General features: G+C 34.4%; 2 long non-coding RNA genes across 4 annotated transcripts in view; one reads left to right on the top strand and one right to left on the bottom strand.

Moving 5' to 3' along the window:
- LOC125175566 (uncharacterized) overlaps window positions 1–11,371 on the bottom strand; it is a 547,675-nt gene extending 536,304 nt beyond the window's left edge. For 2 of the 3 annotated variants that reach the window (XR_007155875.1, XR_007155879.1), the window contains exons 1-3: window positions 11,298–11,371; window positions 8,040–8,234; window positions 140–297 (exon numbers count right to left, since the gene is read on the bottom strand). This is a non-coding gene — a long non-coding RNA (uncharacterized LOC125175566). The remainder of the gene's footprint in view (window positions 1–139; window positions 298–8,039; window positions 8,235–11,297) is intronic. The other variant, XR_007155877.1, reaches the window with a different exon arrangement.
- Window positions 11,372–13,922: 2,551 nt separating this feature from the next.
- The window catches only part of LOC125175575 (uncharacterized), a 136,509-nt gene continuing 130,047 nt past the window's right edge, over window positions 13,923–20,384 (top strand). The window contains exon 1 of the long non-coding RNA XR_007155882.1: window positions 13,923–13,987. This is a non-coding gene — a long non-coding RNA (uncharacterized LOC125175575). The remainder of the gene's footprint in view (window positions 13,988–20,384) is intronic.

Here is a 20,384-nt window from a genome sequence, read left to right as displayed (position 1 = left end):
ATTGGTAACCCTGATGAAATAGACAAATTCCTGGAAACATACAACCTACTAAGACTGAATCATGAAGAAACAGAAAATTGGTTCAACCAGTAATGATTAAGAAGATTGAATCAGGCCTTAAAAATCACTATTCACTTACCTCCATGTTTATCTTTTATTCTCCTATCTCTGTTCAAATACAGTCTAGAATCTCCTCAGTGTATACGGGAGAATAGAGAACCCCCAGACAGTTCCATGGTCTCCAAACACTCTACTTTCTCATTGTTTCTTCTCTTCCACCTTGATCTTATCATCTACCTAAAAACAAATGTCATTTCTGAGGGAAAATTTCTGTGGTCATATCCCTTTATTTTATGTTCCCATAATATCCTGTATTTTTCTAACACTATCAAAACACAATTTTTTCAAATCATGATTTTATTTTTTAATTTTTTTTAATGTTTATTTATTTTTGAAAGAGAGAGAGAGAGAGAGAGAGAGAGAGAGAGAGAGCGCACAAACAGGGGAGGAACAGAGAGAGAAGGAGACACAGAATCGGAAGCAGGCTCCAGGCTCTGAGCTGTCAGCACAGAGCCTTACACGGGGCTCATGAGTGGTGAGGTCATGACCTGAGTGGAAGTAGGATGCTTAACTGACTGAGCCACCCAGACACCCCTCAAGTCATGATTTTAATGTTATTTATTTTCTATTTATTTTCTCTGAAATATTCAAACTCCATATTTGAAAGATAATTTCTCTTTTATTTAATACTTAATCTCAACCACCTAACGGGTTTCTCTTCATTTGTTGTATTATACATATCGGAGGAAGGAGAAACCTTTAAATGAATATTAAAAAGTTATGGTATATTGCAATTTGTGTCTTAGAGATTTCTCTCATGCTGATACCTAGTAACCGTGGATCTTGAGTCTGGTAGGTGTTTTATAAGGCTTGTGGGGTTATCTAGGTGAATGGTGGCTCAGACCAGGGAAATGATGGGAGTTGAGAGAACTGGACAGATCCCATAAATATTTAAGTGGTAAATTGGTAAGACAGAATAAGAGTTGATGCATGGCATAAGGTAAAATGAGATGGCCAGCTTGAAAAAATTGACTTTACTGGATTGATAAACTCAGTTGGACAGTGATGACATTAAGTTAGAAAACAGAGAACAGCCAGTTTGGATGATAGGAATATTTTCTTTGCCCTCATGCTGCACAGAAATAGACATTCTAGAGAGAGTTCTAATGCCATGTTTCATTCTTTAAATTCTTTAAATGTTCATATAGTTTTTAGAATTATATACAATAAATAATCTATGTCTCACTAATTAATTAAGACAGATTTTTAGAGCATATTTTATTTTTTATTAAACAGTAGGGACATCTGGGTGGCTCAGTCGGATAAGTGTCTGACTTCAGCTCAGGTCATGACCTCACCGAACATGAGCCCCTTGTAAGGTTCTGAGCTCACAGTTCGTGAGTTTGAGCCCTATATCAGGATTTGTGTCTCCCTCTCTCTGCCCCTCCCCCGCTTGCACTCGGTCTCTCTCAAAAATAAATAAATAAACATTAAAAAATTTATTAAATAGTAATAATTTATTAAACAGTAATAATATTCTCTCAAATAAAATTATTATATGCTGAAGATGTTATGGGAAAAGTTATAATTTGAAGGGTAACTAACCACAATTTTGAATTTTATCTTTCCTAAACTTAAATATAATTTACAGTCATAAATAACAATGAACTTTTGTTATAATACTCCTCATGAAGAAAGATATTTTACAACCCCCACAAAATGTTTCTAAAATATTCTATGTTCTTGTGTTTTTACCATTTAGGTTGGCTACTTAAAAGTGCAATTGGAGATTCAAATAGTGACACTATGCTGCCACCCAATGGAAGATATGGGAAATTATCTCTTTTAAACGTACTTCAGTGATGTTTATACCACATTAAGTAAGAACACTCCCATGACATTTAGAGTATTTTTCTATTAAAAGAATATCCACAATGTACAAAGGTGTGCGTCAATATATGTTAATTTCTTTAGTTGTAATTAAACTTGTTTTATGTCTTCTTATCCTCACTATGGCCCAACTCTAGTTTTATTTTGTAGAAGCATACCCATTCAGGAAATGAAAATTTGATGTTAGTTAAAAATCAATACATAAAGTTATTAAATATTTAAATTCATTAAAACAAAATACAATATTTAACCACACCTGGGTATATAAGTACAGTCAAAAAGGAGTGTGCAGGAGGAAGAAAATAATAAAGTGATTCAACATGGAAAATGGGGTTGGGGTTTGCATATAGTATATTAATTTAGGACAGAGGTGTAGGCTTCATCTACATTTTATTACAACTCTGAAGCTTAGCAAAGGTGAATTTTGAAACGTAAGTAAAGCATTTTATCTCAGATTCTATTTAAAATGGGAATAATATAATTTATATCACAGGACTTTTGCAAGGATTAAATTAAGTAATATCTGAAGAGTACTTGCATACATTAGTCATCAAAAAATAATATCTAGCAATTAGATTTTCTGTACAGTAAAAACATTTCACAAGTTTTATAATGCTTTAAAAATATTAACCCCACAATCAGCTGTGGACTTCTTGGTTGACACATATTTATATCTGAAGTCATATAAGCTTTTAATATTCTGATTAGAATGCATCACTAATAAAAATCACTTAAAATCAGGTTTAGTAGATACATTAACCCTGCTTGTAAGTAAGGCTTACTTTTGCTTACACTGCAGTAATGATGACGGTAAATAAAAGCATGATGTTTTTGTCGACTTGAGTGGATGAACTCAAGTATTTTTTAATTTTAATGATTGTCCTACTTCTATTTCATTAGACCTTGCTAAAACGACCGTCTCTAATGGTTCTGATTGCTGTCAAAATTTAAGACCTTTCCAGTGTTCTGCAAAGTTTGGTCTATAGGTCACTCACTAGTGGTTCATGTTTACAATATTTCCTCATGTTATTTAGTCCTCCACTGCTGGTATAATAAATTACCATAAACGTAGTTGCTTAATACACACACATTAATTATCTTGTAGTTGTATAGGCTAGAAATCTGATGTAAGTCTCCCTGGCTTAAAATCAGTAAAAGCAGGCTGTTTGCAGGACTGCCTTTATCCCTGGAGGCTTTAAAATAAAATCCTTTTTTTCTTTTTTTTTTTTTTTTTTGCTAGCTTCCATAGGCAGCTTGATCCCTCACTTGCAGCCTCTCTATCTTCAAAATCAACATCATTGCATCTCTCTGACCATTCTTTTGTGGTCACATTTCCCTGTCTCTCTCACTTGCCTATCTCTTCTTCCACTTCTATGAATCCTAATGATGTCACAGGACACACCCACATAATCCCCTTAAATTAATCAAATCTGCAAAGTCTTTTCTATTATGTAAGGTAACATTCATAAATCCTAGGAATTAGGACATACACTTATTTGGAGACATGATTCTATCATATCTATCAGTGGCATCAAGTGGTTTGGCAGTTTTGTTTTTTAAAACAATATTTTGTTTTGACATGTATTTCACAATTTTGAAATGTTGAGTCATCATTTTTTTTTCAATGTTTATTTATTTTTTTGGGACAGAGAGAGACAGAGCATGAACGGGGGAGGGGCAGAGAGAGAGGGAGACACAGAATCGGAAACAGGCTCCAGGCTCCGAGCCATCAGCCCAGAGCCTGACGCGGGGCTCAAACTCACGGACCGCGAGATCGTGACCTGGCTGAAGTCGGACGCTTAACCAACTGCGCCACCCAGGCGCCCCTGTTGAGTCATCATTTTTATAGAAATCACATTACAGTCTTAATCATTACTTCTGAAATTAATTTTTAGTGAAAAATGTTATTAGAAATTTATTTATATTTCTTGATCAACAATCAAGCTGCAAATACACCAAACAAAAACAGCATTTTGAATATTAACTTACACAAATGACAATTTAAGTTTGAAACACATATTTGTGTAATAACACAGTTCAAAGATGGAATGAAACAAAGTCTGCTTTGAGGTCTGTGAGGGGGGGTATGTCAGTCAATAAAGTTTACACATGAAGAAAAATGCATACAACAAGCCAGGTATGCCTTTTTATCTTGAAAATTGTGCTATACCACTACAGACTTTTAAAGATCAGATTACATTGGAAACTTCTCTATTTTTCTATAAAATTCAATATTTTTTCAAGAATTATAAAACAATAAGCTGCATAACAAATAGGAAGATAAAAACTAAATTCAACCAGATTTTGATGTTATGCCAAATGGTATTTATCAAACATTTGCTTGACTGTACAAAGTATGGGTTAACACACAGTTTTTACTTGGGACAATAATAAAAAGAAACTATACTGATCTGCATAGATATCAGTGTTACACAGTCCTCTTAGAACAGTGTTCGCTAAGAGTATTTAAGACCACTACATCAGAATCACCTGAAATTACTGATAGGAGCTGAGTCAGAATTTTTGCAGACCCCATGGTTCTTAAAAATCTGCAGTTTGAGAAACATTATCTTTTTTTTTTTTTTAGTTTTATTCATTTTATTTATTTATTTATTTATTTATTTATTTATTTATATTTATTTATTTATTTATGAGAGAGAAGGCATGGAGGGTCAGAGAGAGAGAATCCCAAGCAGGCTCCATCCTATCAGCACAGAGCCCGATGTGGGGCTTGAACTCAAGAACTGTAATAACATGCCCTGAGCCGAAACCAAGAGTTGGACACTTAATCTACTGAGCCACCCAGGCACCCCAAGAAACATTATCTTATGCCACATATGAGAATATGTCATATGCTATACATTACATATAACATACGGGACAGTAGGACAATGTTAGGGTTGAAGTGTGAATTGCCATTAAAATTAAGATGGCTGCTAAAATTCTAAGAATCCTTTATGTAGTAAGAAATTTTTTTTTTTTTTTTGAGAGAGAGTGTGTGCAATTGAGTGAGGGGTGGAGAAAGAGAGACAGAATCCCAGGATTGGCAGAGGGAGAGGAAGAGAATCCCAGGAGAAAGAGAGGGAGAGGAAGAGAGAACTGGGGCTCATCTGAAGTGATGAGCATGTTCACCTTAAGCAGGGCTCAAGCACACCTGATGTGAGACTTGACCTCAAGAACTGTGAGATCATGACCTGAGCTGAAGTCAGATGCTTAATGACTGAGCCCCCCAGGTACCCTGTAGTGAGATACTCTTAAAGATCAGAGTTGTTTTTTCTAATTTTTTCTTTATCATTTACCTAATTTATTTTAAAGCAGAATGAAAGGTTAAGTGTAACTGAATGAGTAAATAGGTTATTAGTATACCTTCAGAAATATAAACAGTGAGATAAAATTTTAAAAATAGAAATCTCCCTTGAATTACATGAAGATAAAGAACTTCTCTGGATGGTATTAAAAGCATCTCATTTTCATATAATGCACTCATTATGAATTTTTCTAATAGCAGTGTAAGGGAAACATATATTCAGTGTAGATCGTCATTACAATTCAATTTATAGAAATTAAAGAGAGCACCTCTATAGATCCTAAGATGTTAAAATAATTATAAAGAAATATTATGAATAGCTGTATGCTACAGAATAAGACAAATGAGATGAAATCAACAAATTCCTAGAAAGACAAAAAGCACCAAAATTGAATTAAGAATCAAATTTGTAAATAGATCATGTAGTAAAGGTGAACTAATTAAAAAATCTTCCCATAAATGAAACTGAGTTAACTTTATCAAACACCTAAGGTAAAGATATCCTAATCCTACCCTAACTTTCCAACTCTTTATATTACCCCAACATGGATATAGGATGAAGACATAGAAAGAAGAAAGAAAGAAAGAAAGAGAAAGAAAGAAAGAAAGAAAGAAAGAAAGAAAGAAAGAAAGAAAAAGAAAGAAAGAAAGAAAGAAAGAAAGAAAGAAAGAAAGAAAAAGAAAGAAAGAAAGAAAGAAAGAAAGAAAGAAAGAAAGAAAAAAAGAAAACCACAGAAAAATATCTTTCATGAATATACACACAATTTTTTTAATATTAACAAACTGAATCTGTAAACATAGAAACCTTTATACACCATGACCAAGTGGGGTTTATCTAAGGAAAATTTGGTAGTTTAAAAACCATAAATCAATGAACATAAATAACATTACCTACTTCTACATATAATAGGATAGGAAAGACAAAACAAGCAAACAAATCTAAAATTTACACATGATAATATCAATAAATGCAGGAAAAGCATTTGATAAAATGCAACATCCATTCCTGTTATAAGCGTTTAGGAAACTACCAACAGAATTGAATTTTCTCAAACTAGTAATAGTTACAGAACACCTATAGCTAACGTCATAGTTAATAATGAGTGTCTCTCCTCCCCACATTGGGTAAAAGACCATGATACCTCTTCTTAACAACCTCTATTCAACATAGTACTAGAAGGGTCTAGCTAGTCAAATAAAATTTTTTAAAAGTGCACAAAGATATAAAATAATGAATAAAACTGTCCTCATTTGTTGGAACACTGCAAAAAAGAGCTGGCAATAATACAAAACAAAACAAACAAAAGACAACAAATTCTGAACAGCTGGAAGTATAGTTTTTCATGACTTCATTTTCTATTCTCTCAGCATGTTAATTATACTTCCTTTTTTGTTGTTAGTGTTTGTCTGAGAGTTGGAAATATAATTTACAATTAATGTAAATCTTCCTTCATATTGCACTGTACCACTTGATGTGTAGCGCACACACCTTATAACAGAATATTCCCAAATTTTCCCATCTGTCTAACATATCTGTCATTTACTTTATCTACACACTATAACCACCTAATACATTATTTTAAATAAAAATTTAGCTGATAAATTAAAAAGGAGAAAATAAAATATTTTATTTTACCTATAATAGTCCCTTTATAACACTACTGTTTTCTTTACATAGACCCATATTTCTGAACTGTATCATTTTCCTTTTCTATAAAGAACTTCTTTTAAAATTTCCTTTAAGACAGGTATACTGGGAAAAAATGCCCTCAATTTTTATTTGTCTTAATATTTACTCATTATTTAAATGATAATTTCACTAGATACAGACTTTTAGGTTGGCCTTTGTTTCCTTTTAACATTTAACATATTTCACTAGACTTTTATCTTATTTCAAGAGTGACTATTAGACCATACTACTTATCATAAGGTTGAGTTGCTAGCAAAGTAGAAGAATAAATATCTTCTGTAAGAATTTTAATCTCAATGAATACTGAAGATGTGTTTATCTAAAATTAATAAAAATTTCAGGATTTATTTTTAAATAAAGACTTTATGTTGAAATATTCATACCAGTCAATTCTAGTTTTAAGGGAAGAAAACAAAACACTCAATGTTTAAAATAAGTGAAAATATTTTCTATTCAAAATTAAATAAAAACACTACAAGCCCTCTAGAGAGATACTTATATTTGACTTTTCAAAGTGACCTACTTTAACCAGTTATAATTATTTCAATCATCTTTCTATTCAATTTATGAAATGAAGGCTTTGCTTTTTAATGGGTAATCTGCATTTTATTAAAGATTGAAAGCAATGCCCATAGCTTAGTTATTCTTCACCGAAGCAAACTCCTTTTTGGAACTCAATGCTTATCATATAGTTAAAATACACATTTCAAGTAGTTAATTTCAGGCTTGAAAAACAAGAAGCACACATATAACTGCTATGGTTACAACATAAAAAAAATAATGCAACTTTGATTTCTCAAGTACTAAATGTCATGTTCTGGAATTCCACTGAGATAACGTAAGTTAGAGCTTAATTTTCAATGAAGTCTATATGGAAATAATAAGCACAGAATAACAGTTCCAGTATGTGTGTTTGATGTAATTAGAATGCTAATAGGAAATGCTTCAATGAACAAAAGTCAAGAGTCCACATCAAATTTAAATTCAAGCACTGTGAACAATGAAGTTTTTTTAAATGCTTTATAAGAAAAAAGAACTATATTTTCTTACTCAAATTTCTTTATGTCTGAAGCAGTTAAATCTCATACTCACATAAATGGAAATTTGATAGTGTGTCATTTTTTTCTTCTTATCAAGTCTGCTGTGTGAATAGGTAATGGTCTGGGAAGAGTTGTATGGTTTTTTTTGGAGTTCAGTCCAGTGTTCTTTGAGTTCTGTTTTGGTGCTATTTTGACTTTATGAAAAGCAGGATATTAAGCTTCAATCTCTGAGCCACTGTTTTCTCCTCTGTAAAATGAAGATGATACTTAGCTTGGTATCAATACATATGTAATTGTTTTGAACATGAATAATATATGTAATGAAACAATCCAATCTATTTATATACTAACTGAATGATGTTAAGTTCCAAAACTTGCAGTTAAGTGAAATATTAGTAAGCAACTTCATACACGCGCACGCGCATACACACACACACACAAATTCTTACAATATGCTTTCCTTCAGGCTTTAAAAATCAATAGAATGACCTGAAATAGCATATTTATCTCAGTCAAGATTTCTTCAACAATAAAGTTTTACAAATGAGTTATCCTAAAGGATGATGATTGTTTCAATAATGTAATATAAATTAATAATTATTTGATTTGTTTGCTATTTTACTCAATTCACTAATAAAAAATAAAGTTTCAAAAAAATGAAGATAAGTATACAGCTATTTAATTTCAAAGTAGAGGGGCGCCTGGGTGGCTCAGTCGGTTAAGCGTCCGACTTCAGCTCAGGTCACGATCTCGCAGTCCATGAGTTCCAGCCCCGCGTCGGGCTCTGTGCTGACAGCTCAGAGCCTGGAGCCTGCTTCCGGTTCTGTGTCTCCCTCTCTCTCTGCCCCTCCCCCGTTCATGCTCTGTCTCTCTCTGTCTCAAAAATAAATAAAAAACGTTAAAAAAAAATTTTAATTTCAAAGTAGATATTTACCACAGGTTTTCTTAACTTTAAAGTCAGTATGTGTATATTTTGTTTTGATTTCCAGTAGACCATCCCAGTTCTATTTTTTTTTTTTTTTAACATTTTGGTACTCTTGCCAAGTCTTGGAAGGTTACTTAATTCCTCAAGGAGTTCTAGTTCTATATTTCCTTTTTCAGGATAATAAAGAATTTGATGGATGCTTGGATTTTCTCTTAAGTGCACTTAAGTATATATAAGGTTTTTTGGAGAAAATTTCAAATTAGCAGTCTTCCTTATTTCTTCATCATCTTGCACCCATGTGGAAGCTTAAAACAGCAATTTCTAATATAAAGTATGATTGACATTATTTTTAAAAACCGTAAGAAGTATGAAAAACTTGAATTTCTTGGGGTCAGTGAGGTATTTGAGTTCAAGCATCACTTTTCAGGTGACTTGCTATTTCACTGATTAGTTTATAAGTAATATGTTTCTACTTTATATCTAAGAAGTTAACTACTTTTATGCATCAAATGCTTACTTAGCTCACACCTTTGATCTTTCATCCTTGGAAATTATGAAAAAGGAGAATAGTCTAAAATAATTTGATTTGTAGATAAGAGGTTGCTAAGCAAGGAAGTTATGAACTTTTAGGGAATCCTAATTATCAAGGACAAAATATAACACCAAAAAGTAATTGTAGTCCTAGGACAGAAGATCACACCCTGAACAAAATGTTTATTATTCCTGCAACCTTTAGACTTACTATTACTTTTCCAAGCAGATTTTATTCTAAGAGATCTAAGGGGATCCAAGAATGACAGGTTTGCCAGATGTCTGTTTATTGGCCAGCATAATATTTTTTTAATGTCTTTATGTATTTCTGAGACAGACAGAACACGAGCAGGGGAAGGGCAGAGAGAAAGAGGGAGACACAGAATGCAAAGCAGGCTCCAGGCTCTGAGCTGTCAGGGGCTTTAACTCATGAACAGGGAGATCATGAGCTGAGCCAAAGACGAAGCTCAATTGACTGAGCCACCCAGGTGCCCTTGGCCAGCAAAATATTTTCACAAATAAGCCAACATCTCAAATCTTGGAGGGGCCCCTAGCTGGCTCAGTTGATAGAGCATGCAACTTTTATCTCGGGGTTGTAAATTTGAGCTCCATGTTGGGTTTAGAGATCACTTAAAAATATTTTTAAAAATAAAATAAAATCTTGGGACATAAAATCCAGGATTGATGAATTATCTATTTTTAATAAAAGAGTAAGAGGGAGGGACCAAGAGGGTGACATCAAAGACTCTTGAACTTCCCCTCTACTCCAAGAATAAACTGAATGTACAGCTACACAGGGTGCAATCTGAAATCCAGGAACTAGATGAATGAGTCCTTCACATCAGGCAAGTGCGAACATACCCACTTGGCAACAGGTAGGAAAGGTTTACCATAAACTCCACCTGGACACAGTGTCATAAAACCGGTAGGGAAGTCCCAACTCCCAGCTTCTTCCTGGGAAGCAAAATGTTTGAACCACACAGCTAGTGCCCCAATTTGTAAGACTTATTTGAGGGATGAGACCCCAAAATGCCACGCTGTGAAAGCCAACATGGCTGGCATTTGACGAGTTGCACAGCACTATACCTATCAAGGAAACAGGTTTTGTTTGTTGGGTTTTTTTTAGAAAGTATTTTCTAGCAACCTTTTTTCTCCTTTCTGTTTAAAAGTCTGGCTGAGGGTGAGGGGTGGCACCTGGGTGACTCAGTCCCTTAGGCGTCTGACTCTTGGCTGGGGTCAGGTCATGATCGCACGGTTCCTGAGCTGGAGCCCCATGTTGAGCTCCGTGCTACCAGTGAGTCTGCTTAGGTTTCTCTCTCTCTCCCTCTCTCTGGCCCTCCCCACCTCTCTCTCTCTCTCTCTCTCAAAATAAAAAAATTAGGGGCGCCTGGGTGGCTCAGTCAGTTAAGCGTCAGACTTCAGCTCAGGTCACGATCTCGCAGTCCGTGAGTTGGAGCCCTGCGTCGGGCTCTAGGCTGATGGCTCAGAGCTTGGAGCCTGCTGGCGATTCTGTGTCTCCCTCTCTCTCTGCCCCTCCCCCGTTCATGCTCTGTCTCTCTCTGTCTCAAAAATAAATAAACGTTAAAAAAAAATTTAAAAAAAAATACCCCCCCCACCCCCAGAAAAAAAGTCTTTAAAGTCTGTGGGGGTGAAAGGAGGCTTAGTCATTTAAGCCTCTAACTGACTCTTTACCTCAGCTCAGGTCTTGATCTCAGGGTCGTGAGTTTAAGCCGGGAGCTGGGCGTGAAGCCAACTTTAAAAATAAACAAAAACAAACAGACAAATATCTGTTTTAAAAACTCTGTGTAGCAGATTTAGTTGCAGTAAACTCGGGAGCTGAAGCAGTCCACTTACCCTGAAATTCCTCCTTTGTCCCAGCCCCATCACCTGGGTCCTGCTTTTGCTTTTGCAATCCTTTCAGAATTTCTGGCGAACGAAAGGGAAGGCGTGACCTCCCGTGGGCGCTCACGGGAGACGGTGTTGCGCATGTGCACAACTTCCGAGGTGGCATCCATCACAACAGACCCGTCTGGGGAGCTCCCTTGTTGCGCGGGAGAGCTCTGTTCAAATAATGCAGAGGAGAGTCCCTGTTACCCAGAACAGTGATAGGCAGGTTAACGTAAGAAGCCTCTCTGAGAGGATGGCGGTCAGCCCTTAACGTATGTAACCATCAGAAGTCGCAGCACAGGAGGCTCCCTGGAACTGGTTACTGAAGTTTCCAGAAGTGAAGCGGCCAAATGATACGACTGGCTCCAGTGGTCGCAGCAAACTCCAGCTCACCTCGCTGGCAAGTATTTCTTGAGAATGTGACACTAACATCAGCCCAGTTTTCAGCGACAGCAATGGCACCAGTTGCCACCGTGAGCTGCTCTCAGGTTCTCTTCAGACTTAAAATATAGATGCCTTTACGTTTACTTTTGTAGATTATTGTTCTCTTTCGGAGTCAAGGTTGGTGCTACTTAAGTGGGTGTCTGCTGCAAGGAATTTGAGGACATCCTCCTCCATTTGCAGGATATTAAGGTCTCCAGATATTGTAAATGTTTCTCTTTAAGTTAGGACGGGAATCCAGAACAACTCCATACAGACCTTGTGCGTATCGATGATAGGTTATTGCTTTGTGGTTACCACAAAGCTTACATAAAACTTAAATGCCTAAAGTCTTGGCATTTAATAAAGCCTTCCGGAGGAATGCTGGCGATTCAGGAGAAGGCAAAGGCCTTCTTTTGGAACTTCTATTGCCTTTCATAATTACTAAAATATTGTCTTGTATTTTTATACTGTAGACAATTCCCAAGCTCAAGTTGTCACAATATGCATGTGAGGAGGGCATTGTTAATATCTCTGCTATAGAAAAGAATATTCAAAGGGTAATGGTCAGTTCAAGGTTATAACTGAACTAGCAAGAGTAGGAAATAGGACCCAAGTCTCCCAAGTTACAATTTGGTATGTTTCTACTAATAAAGCCCATGTAATAATAAATGCATTAGTGATACATACTGTACAGTATAAAATCTACCCAAGAAGTATGTGCCTGTATGCACGTGTGTGTTGTTTCTAAAGCCCCTAAACTCCCCAGTACATGGAGTTTTAAAACTATAAGGCCAGCCTCTCAAATGTTTTTTTGAAACTAAATTACCCCTATATTTTATGAAACTAATCTACACAGTAACCAAAGGTTTTATTTTTCAGTTTCTGGAACTTTTTTTTTTTATTCTAGTAACAGTAAAGTATTTTTATGTACTTTATGTATGTACTGTAAAGTATTTTACATACTTTTTATGATGTAATATTTAAAAAAGAGTAAAAATAACTGTTTGGTAACAAACTTATTTTCTTGGCCAATCAACTTTCCTATATTCAGAATAGCTGATAGGGTGCTTAGGTGGCTCAGTCAGTTATGGGTGCAACTCTTGATTTCAGCTCAGGCCCTGATCTCATGGTTCATGTGTTCAAGCCCTGTGTCAGGCTCTATGATGACAGTGTGGAGCCTGCTTGGGATTCTCTTTCACCATCTCTCTCTCTGCTCCTCCAAGGCTTACACGCTCTCTCTCTCTCTCAAAATAAATAAATAAACATTTAAAAAAATAACTGAAGTGAACCCCCTAAATTGAATTAAGATACAGTGAGTATGCTTGGTTCCTATACCCCAATACTGCAATGTTTATGAAAAGGTATAGAATCAAAAATATTTTAAACAGGAACACATGGTTCTATTCATTTTTCTTATAATATTGTTTCATACTTACTTGAACCTTGTTGCACTTTCACCAGTCATATTAAATCCTTCTCTTTTATAAGTTATTTATGTAGCAAAAGCTATGATGCTAATTTAATAAATATTTTAATACTATTTCACTTAAATTGAAATTTTATTTAGACTCATATCCTCAAAAATCTCCTTTATCTTTTATTTCATACTCTATAAAATTTTCACACATCCCTACTCTTGTTTACAAGAGGAACTGGGAACAGAAAAGCTATACTATTTGAAAATAAATTAACCTGTCACATTCCTAACTTGGCCGAGCTAGTAACTGTTTTTATTCTACCAAGAACAATTTGCTGTAGTATTTCCAAATCAATTATTTGTACAACATTTCATTTGAATGACTTTCAGATAAATTTTAAATTTGGTCCAACTTCTATTGCTTTTCCATTTGATATCCTTCCACACATTTCTCTTTTCCTAAATATTGAAACTTTTCAACCACTTTTTTTAAAAAAAATCTGAATTCTTACTAGATAAACACAAACTTCTTTGATTTATTTATACTAAAGTAATAATCATAAAATTTTGAGTTTCTGAAAAAAAAAGAAGTAAAAGGAATACATACTTGTTTTAAAAATTGTCCAGGTGATTGAGAAGAGTAAAAAGTTAGTGCAAAAAAATACTTTCCTAGGCAATGAAAGATATTTGATAAGTTCAATCCTTCACCTATGAATGTTCAATAATTTTGAAATTTTTGTTTTGCATTTTTAGTTGTTTGGTTCCCCCAAAGGAGGACATGTCTATACCATCGGGATATCTCTGAAATAATGCATCAGTGAGTATTCAAGGTTATTTTTACATTCAAAAATATTAATAAAAATAACATGCAGCCATGACATAACACCATGTCGTGTATAATACTAGCTTAAGAAAGACTTGTCATTACGCTTTGTTCTGTTAAATAATTGATGGGGTGGCATGAGTTGTCATTGCTTTCATTCAAGTTCTAGCATTTACTCTAAGCCTCTTCATTTCTTGCCTTCCTTCATATAGTAAGATAGCATGGTTGAGCTAAGACCCAGAGAACTCCTTATGTTCCTGCTGAGACTTATACTTTCCTTTACTTCCACTTAAATGTTCTGCCTAAGAGCCCCTGCCATAAAGGAAACTATAAAGGGCAGTGTTACCCATATGAACACGATCAACATGACTAAGTCTCTAATTTAGCAAGAGAGTTAGACTCATTATGCCCTACATTCTAGGTTATCTGAGTTCCCATAAACACCCCAACCTCCCCAAATTCCTTAATATCTGGGCACTTAAAATGACCAACACGTTGATCTCTATGCCTTCACGAAATATAACGTGATCTATCCCTATCTGCAGTCATCTACTTCCTTCATATTTCTCTTCATTCAGTGAGGATTTTAGTGCATTTCATTGTATTTCACCAATTGTATATTTTATCATTTATGATCATTCAATGTTAAATAGGTAAATATATTAATAGATAAATAATAGGGGGGCACAGAATCCAAAGCAGACTCCAGGCTGAGGTGTCAGCACAGAGCCTGATGCAGGGCTCAAACTCATAAGCTATGGGATCATGACCTGAGCCAGAGTCAGATGCTCAACTGACTGAGCCACACAGGCAACCCTTGACTTCCTGTCTTCTAACGAACTTTTCTTCTATCTTACCTCAGACATTCTAATTGTCATACCAAGATTTTTAATTAACAACAATAGAACCACCTGCTGAATCTCGATTTCAGTTATCTCCCTGTCACCTTCTCTTTGTATAGTTTAATCATTCAAATACCTTGACTCTAAAATCTTTATAGACTTTTCCATGACCTACAAACTACTGACTTTTTCACTTTTCATCAACCTCTCACATCCTCACTTCTCTTCAGAGAGGTCCTAGAACCAATTGTCCACGTGTTTAATTATACCCTTGCATATATCCTCCAGTTTTCTCTATCTCTCTTGATTAAACTCTTCAAACTGGGGTATGTGGACTACAACTACATTTGAATTAAACATTCTCCTCTGTAAAGCAGCATGTAGGTATAACTGGGGACACGCACACACACACACACACACACACACACACACACACACAACTTTTTTTAACCAATGTAACTCTCAAGTGGGCACTCCTATGAATTCATTTTTCTACTTTTCTGTGAAACTAATTCTCCAAATCTACTTCCCAGTCATAAATCAGTTGAGAATTTTGTTTCTTTTACCAGTGAGCTAATTCAAGCAATCAAGAACTTTCCCACATCTACCCAGTGCCAAATTCATTAAACTTCTTTTTTCTATCTTTTCCCCTATTACAGTGGATGAATCATAAATGTTTCCATCCAAGGTTAGGCTTTCCACATGTGCATTGAATCCCACTGGTGCATCTATACAAAAAATTCCCATTTTCAAGTTTCCCTTTCTTCCTGAACAGCAATTCATATCAACATTAGGAAACACTGTATTATATATCACACAAAACAAATGAACAAATGTCACTTTTAACTCAACATCTTCCTCCAGTTACCACCGTATCCTTTTCTGTGTTTCTATGTTGTAGTACATCATCAAAAAGAATGCTCTACTCATGTAGTCTTTCTTTTTCTTCTATTGAAATGTATTGAATCCAGGCCAGATCCTTGAGTTTATCATGCAGTAGAAAGAAGCCCAGTGATCTCCACTATGCTAATTTAATAACAAGTTTCACTCTACAGTTCATTCAATATATTATCTGCATTTAACACATATTGGTTTTCTGTGATAACCACTTTCTCTTTGCTGCCATATTACTACACTGATCATTTTAAATAGTTTAATATATTTTTTATGCCTTCCGCAAATCTAAATTTTATAATAAACCAAGAAGATTAGCCTCCTGTTTATATATATTCTCTTCCTATTTATTTTAATAAACTTTATTTTTAAAGTAGTTTTAGGTTCATTATAAAATTAAAAGGAAGTTATAAAATTTTCCTACATATCCCCTGCCCTTACACGCATAGTCTTCTCCATTATCAACATCCCCCCACCAGTGTAGTACATTTGTTACAATTAACGAATCTACATTGATACATCATTATCACTTCAGACTACCTCTGGGTTTGGTACAGGCTATGGATATAGATATGGAGCTATATATTTTTTTTCAACATTCTTTATTACAATATCATACAGAGTAATTTCATTGCTGTAAAATTTTTCTGCACCACAGCTATTTACCTCTTAAACCCCACCCAGTCCCTAGCAATCACTGATCTTTTTATTGTCTCTATGTGTTACATAGTTGGAATCATACAGTATGTAGCCTTTCTACATAAGCTTATCCCAATCACTAATGTGCATTTAAGTTTTCTACATATCATTTCAAGGCTTGATAGCTCATTTCTTTTTAATTCTGGATAATATTCCATTGTCTGGATATACCACAGCTTATCTACTCACCTCCTGAAGGACATCTTGATGTTCTTGTGTGAGCATAAGTTTTTAATTCTTTGGGTAAATATCAAGAGATCAATAGATGGATCTTATGGTAAGAGTATGTTTAGTTTGGTAAGAAACCTCCAAACAATTTTCCAAAGTGGCTATACCATTTTGTTTTCCTGTTACTAATGAATGAGAGTTCCTGTTGTTCTACATCCTTGCCAGCATTTGATATTGTCATTATTTTGGATTTTGGCCATCTAATAGGTTATTTCATAGTTATTTTAATTTATATTTCTTGGTAGTATATGATGTGGAATATCTTTTCATATACTTATTTACCATCTCTATATCTTCTTTGGTAAGTGTCTGTTAAGGTCTTTGGTCCATTTTTAATCAGGTTGTTTTCTTTTTGTTGTGTTTTATGGGTTCACTGTATATTTTGAATAACAGTCCTTTATAAGATTTGTCTCTTACAAATATTTTCTTCCAGTATTTAGCTTGTCTCCTAAATCTCTTGATATTTTCTTTTGTAGACTAGAGGTTTCAATTTTAATAAACTCCAGCTTATCAATTGTTTCTTTCATGGATTATGTCTTTAATGTTATATACCCAATGTCATCTAGGTTTTCTCCTTTGTTATCTTCTAGGACTTTTATAGTTTGATATTTTTCATTTAGGTCTGTTGATTGATTTGGAGTTAATTTTATGAAGGATGTTAAGTCTGTGTCTAGTTTGTTTGTTTGTTTGTTTGTTTCTTTGTTTCTTTCTTTCTTTCTTCCTTTCCTTTCCTTTCCTTTCCTTTCCTTTCCTTTCCTTTATTTTTTTTTTCTTTTCATGTAGATGTCGAGTTGTTTCAGTGACTTTTGTTGAAAAGATGATCTTTGATCCACTGTATGTTGCTTTGTCAAAGATCAGTTGACCCTATTGATGTGGACCTATTTCTGGGCTCTCTATCATGTTCTATTGATCTTTTTGTCTATTCTCTTGCCAGTACCACTTGGTCTTGATTACTGTGTATTTATAGTATAACCTGAAGTTGGGCATTGTCAGCCCTCCAACTTTGTTCTTTAGTATTGTTTTGGATACTCTGGTTTTTTGCCTCTCCATGTAAACTTTAGAATCATTTTTTTTTATATCCTCAAAATAACTTGCTGAGATTTTTATTGGAATTGCATTGAATTAATACATCAAGCTGAAAGGACTGACATATTGACAGCATTAAATCTTCCTATACATGAATGTACAATACCTCTTCATTTATATAGTTCTTCTTTATTCTCTTTTATTAAAGTTATATCTTTTTTCTCATATAAATTATGCCCAAATGTTGTTAGATTTATACCTAAGTGCTTTGGTTTTTTAGGCTATTAATGTAAATGGTATTGTGTTTTTCATTTCAAATTCCACCAGCTTACTGCTGATATATAGGAAAGCAATTAACTTTTTGGATTAGCCTTGTATCCTGCAACCTTGTTATAATCAATTAGTTCCAGGAGATTTTTTGTAGATTCTTTTGGATTTTACACACTGAGCATTATGTTATCTAGAAATACTGTTGTATTTCTTCTTTCCCAAATCTTTCTTACTATATTAGCTAGGACTTCTAATATGATGTTGAAAAGCAGGGGTAAAAGGGAACATTTTTGCCTTCTTCCTGATTTTAGTGGGAAAGCTTCAAGTTTGTCACAATTACATTTGGTATTAGCTGAAGGTTTTTAGAAATATTATTTATCAAGTTGAGAAAAGAGTTTACTGACAGTTTTTTTTTTGTTATGGATAGGTGTTGGATATTGTCAAATGCTATTTTTACATTATTGACTAATACTTAGGTTTCTAAAACGTAATGGCTTTTATTACAGTCATAAAATTAACTCAAGAGATGTTTCTTCTAAACACACAAAAAAATGCGATGGTTAACACTCAATCTTTCACTGCACAGGATATACCAAAAGACTTCCTTAGCTTCAGATGAATAATTGTATATATAAATTTGGGGTTACTTGAGTTGGTGCATAGATGTTACTTCCCTGAAATATTTGCTCTCTCAGAGGTATTCAGACATTGCCATAGCTCTGAAGCATGTGCACCAATGTCTATTCAGTCCTACAGGAAATGACAGCAGTCTGGAGAAATGTAATTGCTTATGTAAGGAAGTGAATGAGAAAACCCAAAGAGCTTTAACCAAGGAAGCTGTCCTATTTGACTAGAAGGATTTTATTTAAATGTGATAATGTTAAATAAGACTGCTCACTTTAGAGGGGGAAAAAAACTTTGTTAAGTCAGTTATTTTCTAGAAGTAGATCCTGAGGCAGGGGTTCTAGTTCAAATATTATTTGGGGAATGCTTTCAGGAGAAGGGGAATTGAAAAAGGAAGAAAGGATACAAGAAGAAAGTTGAACAAGAATATGTTTTTAGCTATAGAAACATACAAATTCTGGAACACAAATTGTAACATTTTTCCCACCTGAGGCAAGGGACTGCCCTTTGGGATCCCTCTGTCAATCAGGCATTAGGGAAGGTCTGGGTAAGGTAGCTCCCATTTGACCATGCTCCATTCTTAAGTAGGAAACCTAAGTATGTGTTAGGCAACATTAACAGTGGGAGGAGGGAAATCACACTAGCATCTCCTTTTAGAGCTGATACTTACTAGCTTATATATGTGTCAATTTCCCTACAAAGAGATGCTTTTCTCCCAGTTTTTTTTATTTTGGACATGGCCCACCATTTTGTTTGTTTGTTGCTTAGCAGTCAGTATACCTCAGTAAAAGTGAGCTCAGCCAAATTGAGTCCCAACAGGTCCCGAGAGACCTCCGTTACACTTGAGCATCCCTCAGTGCATGTAAGATAGAGATTACATTTTAGGAAGATAAGAGACTCAAAGAGTTTCATTTCTGTTGTCACTGGCTAGGACATGGAATTAGTACTGCTAAACTTTGCAAAGAAGGTGTATACACAGCCTCCAAAACCCTAAATCATTTTCCTTGGTGGTTTCTGTGTGAGTGAATTATTTGAAATGATGCTAAATAAAAAATTTTAAAGCTCTATTTGTCACAGGACATCTGTAGAGAAGAAAATAATTTTTAATTATTTGATTGTTTTCTTTATATGAAATATTCTATCTTATATCATGCCATCATTAAAATGTTAAAAATAAAAACATAAAAAAATATCATTACTATGTTTAGATTTTGCCAAGATTGTATGTATGTATAGCAGAAAAGAAAACTTTGAGCTCTCAGTGGTTTTAATAAGAATACAAACCTAATGAGGCTTTACTTTGTCAAATTACTGTTATTCAGACTCTTGCTGTCATTGTGCTTTTTGCATAAAACAATTAGCCTTTTATGCTCTATGATATATAAATTTGGTGCTTGTCATTTTTACCGCAAAACACAGGGATCATATCATTTGTTTTTATATGCTCACGCCTTAAAACAGTAAAGCATTTTCCCCATTCCTATTCAACCATCCCACATTGTTTTTCCTTTTGGTTAATTCCTACCACAATAAATTTGATTAATATCCTCTCAGACACTCAAGCCAAATGAATGACATTATATTTTCCTCCTCTTCTTTTTTTTTTTTTTACAAATTGGTTCACAAAACTTTACTTTTTCAACTTTATAAAGTTTTCATGCCCACTTCCATTATTATTGATCAGGATTTTTTTTTTTTTTGAAAGTTTCCTTTGCATGGGTATTTGGTTCCCCTTACAATCTATCCATAAAATTGCTACAGTACCTTCTGTAATATTATATTTTGGTAACAACCTGGATGTCAGAATT

The sequence above is a fragment of the Prionailurus viverrinus genome, chromosome A1, assembly GCF_022837055.1.
Source record: "Prionailurus viverrinus isolate Anna chromosome A1, UM_Priviv_1.0, whole genome shotgun sequence".
Taxonomy (NCBI): Eukaryota; Metazoa; Chordata; class Mammalia; order Carnivora; family Felidae; genus Prionailurus; species Prionailurus viverrinus.
The sequence above is the reverse complement of the archived record's forward strand: the minus strand, read 5'-3'. Positions and strand labels throughout refer to the sequence as shown.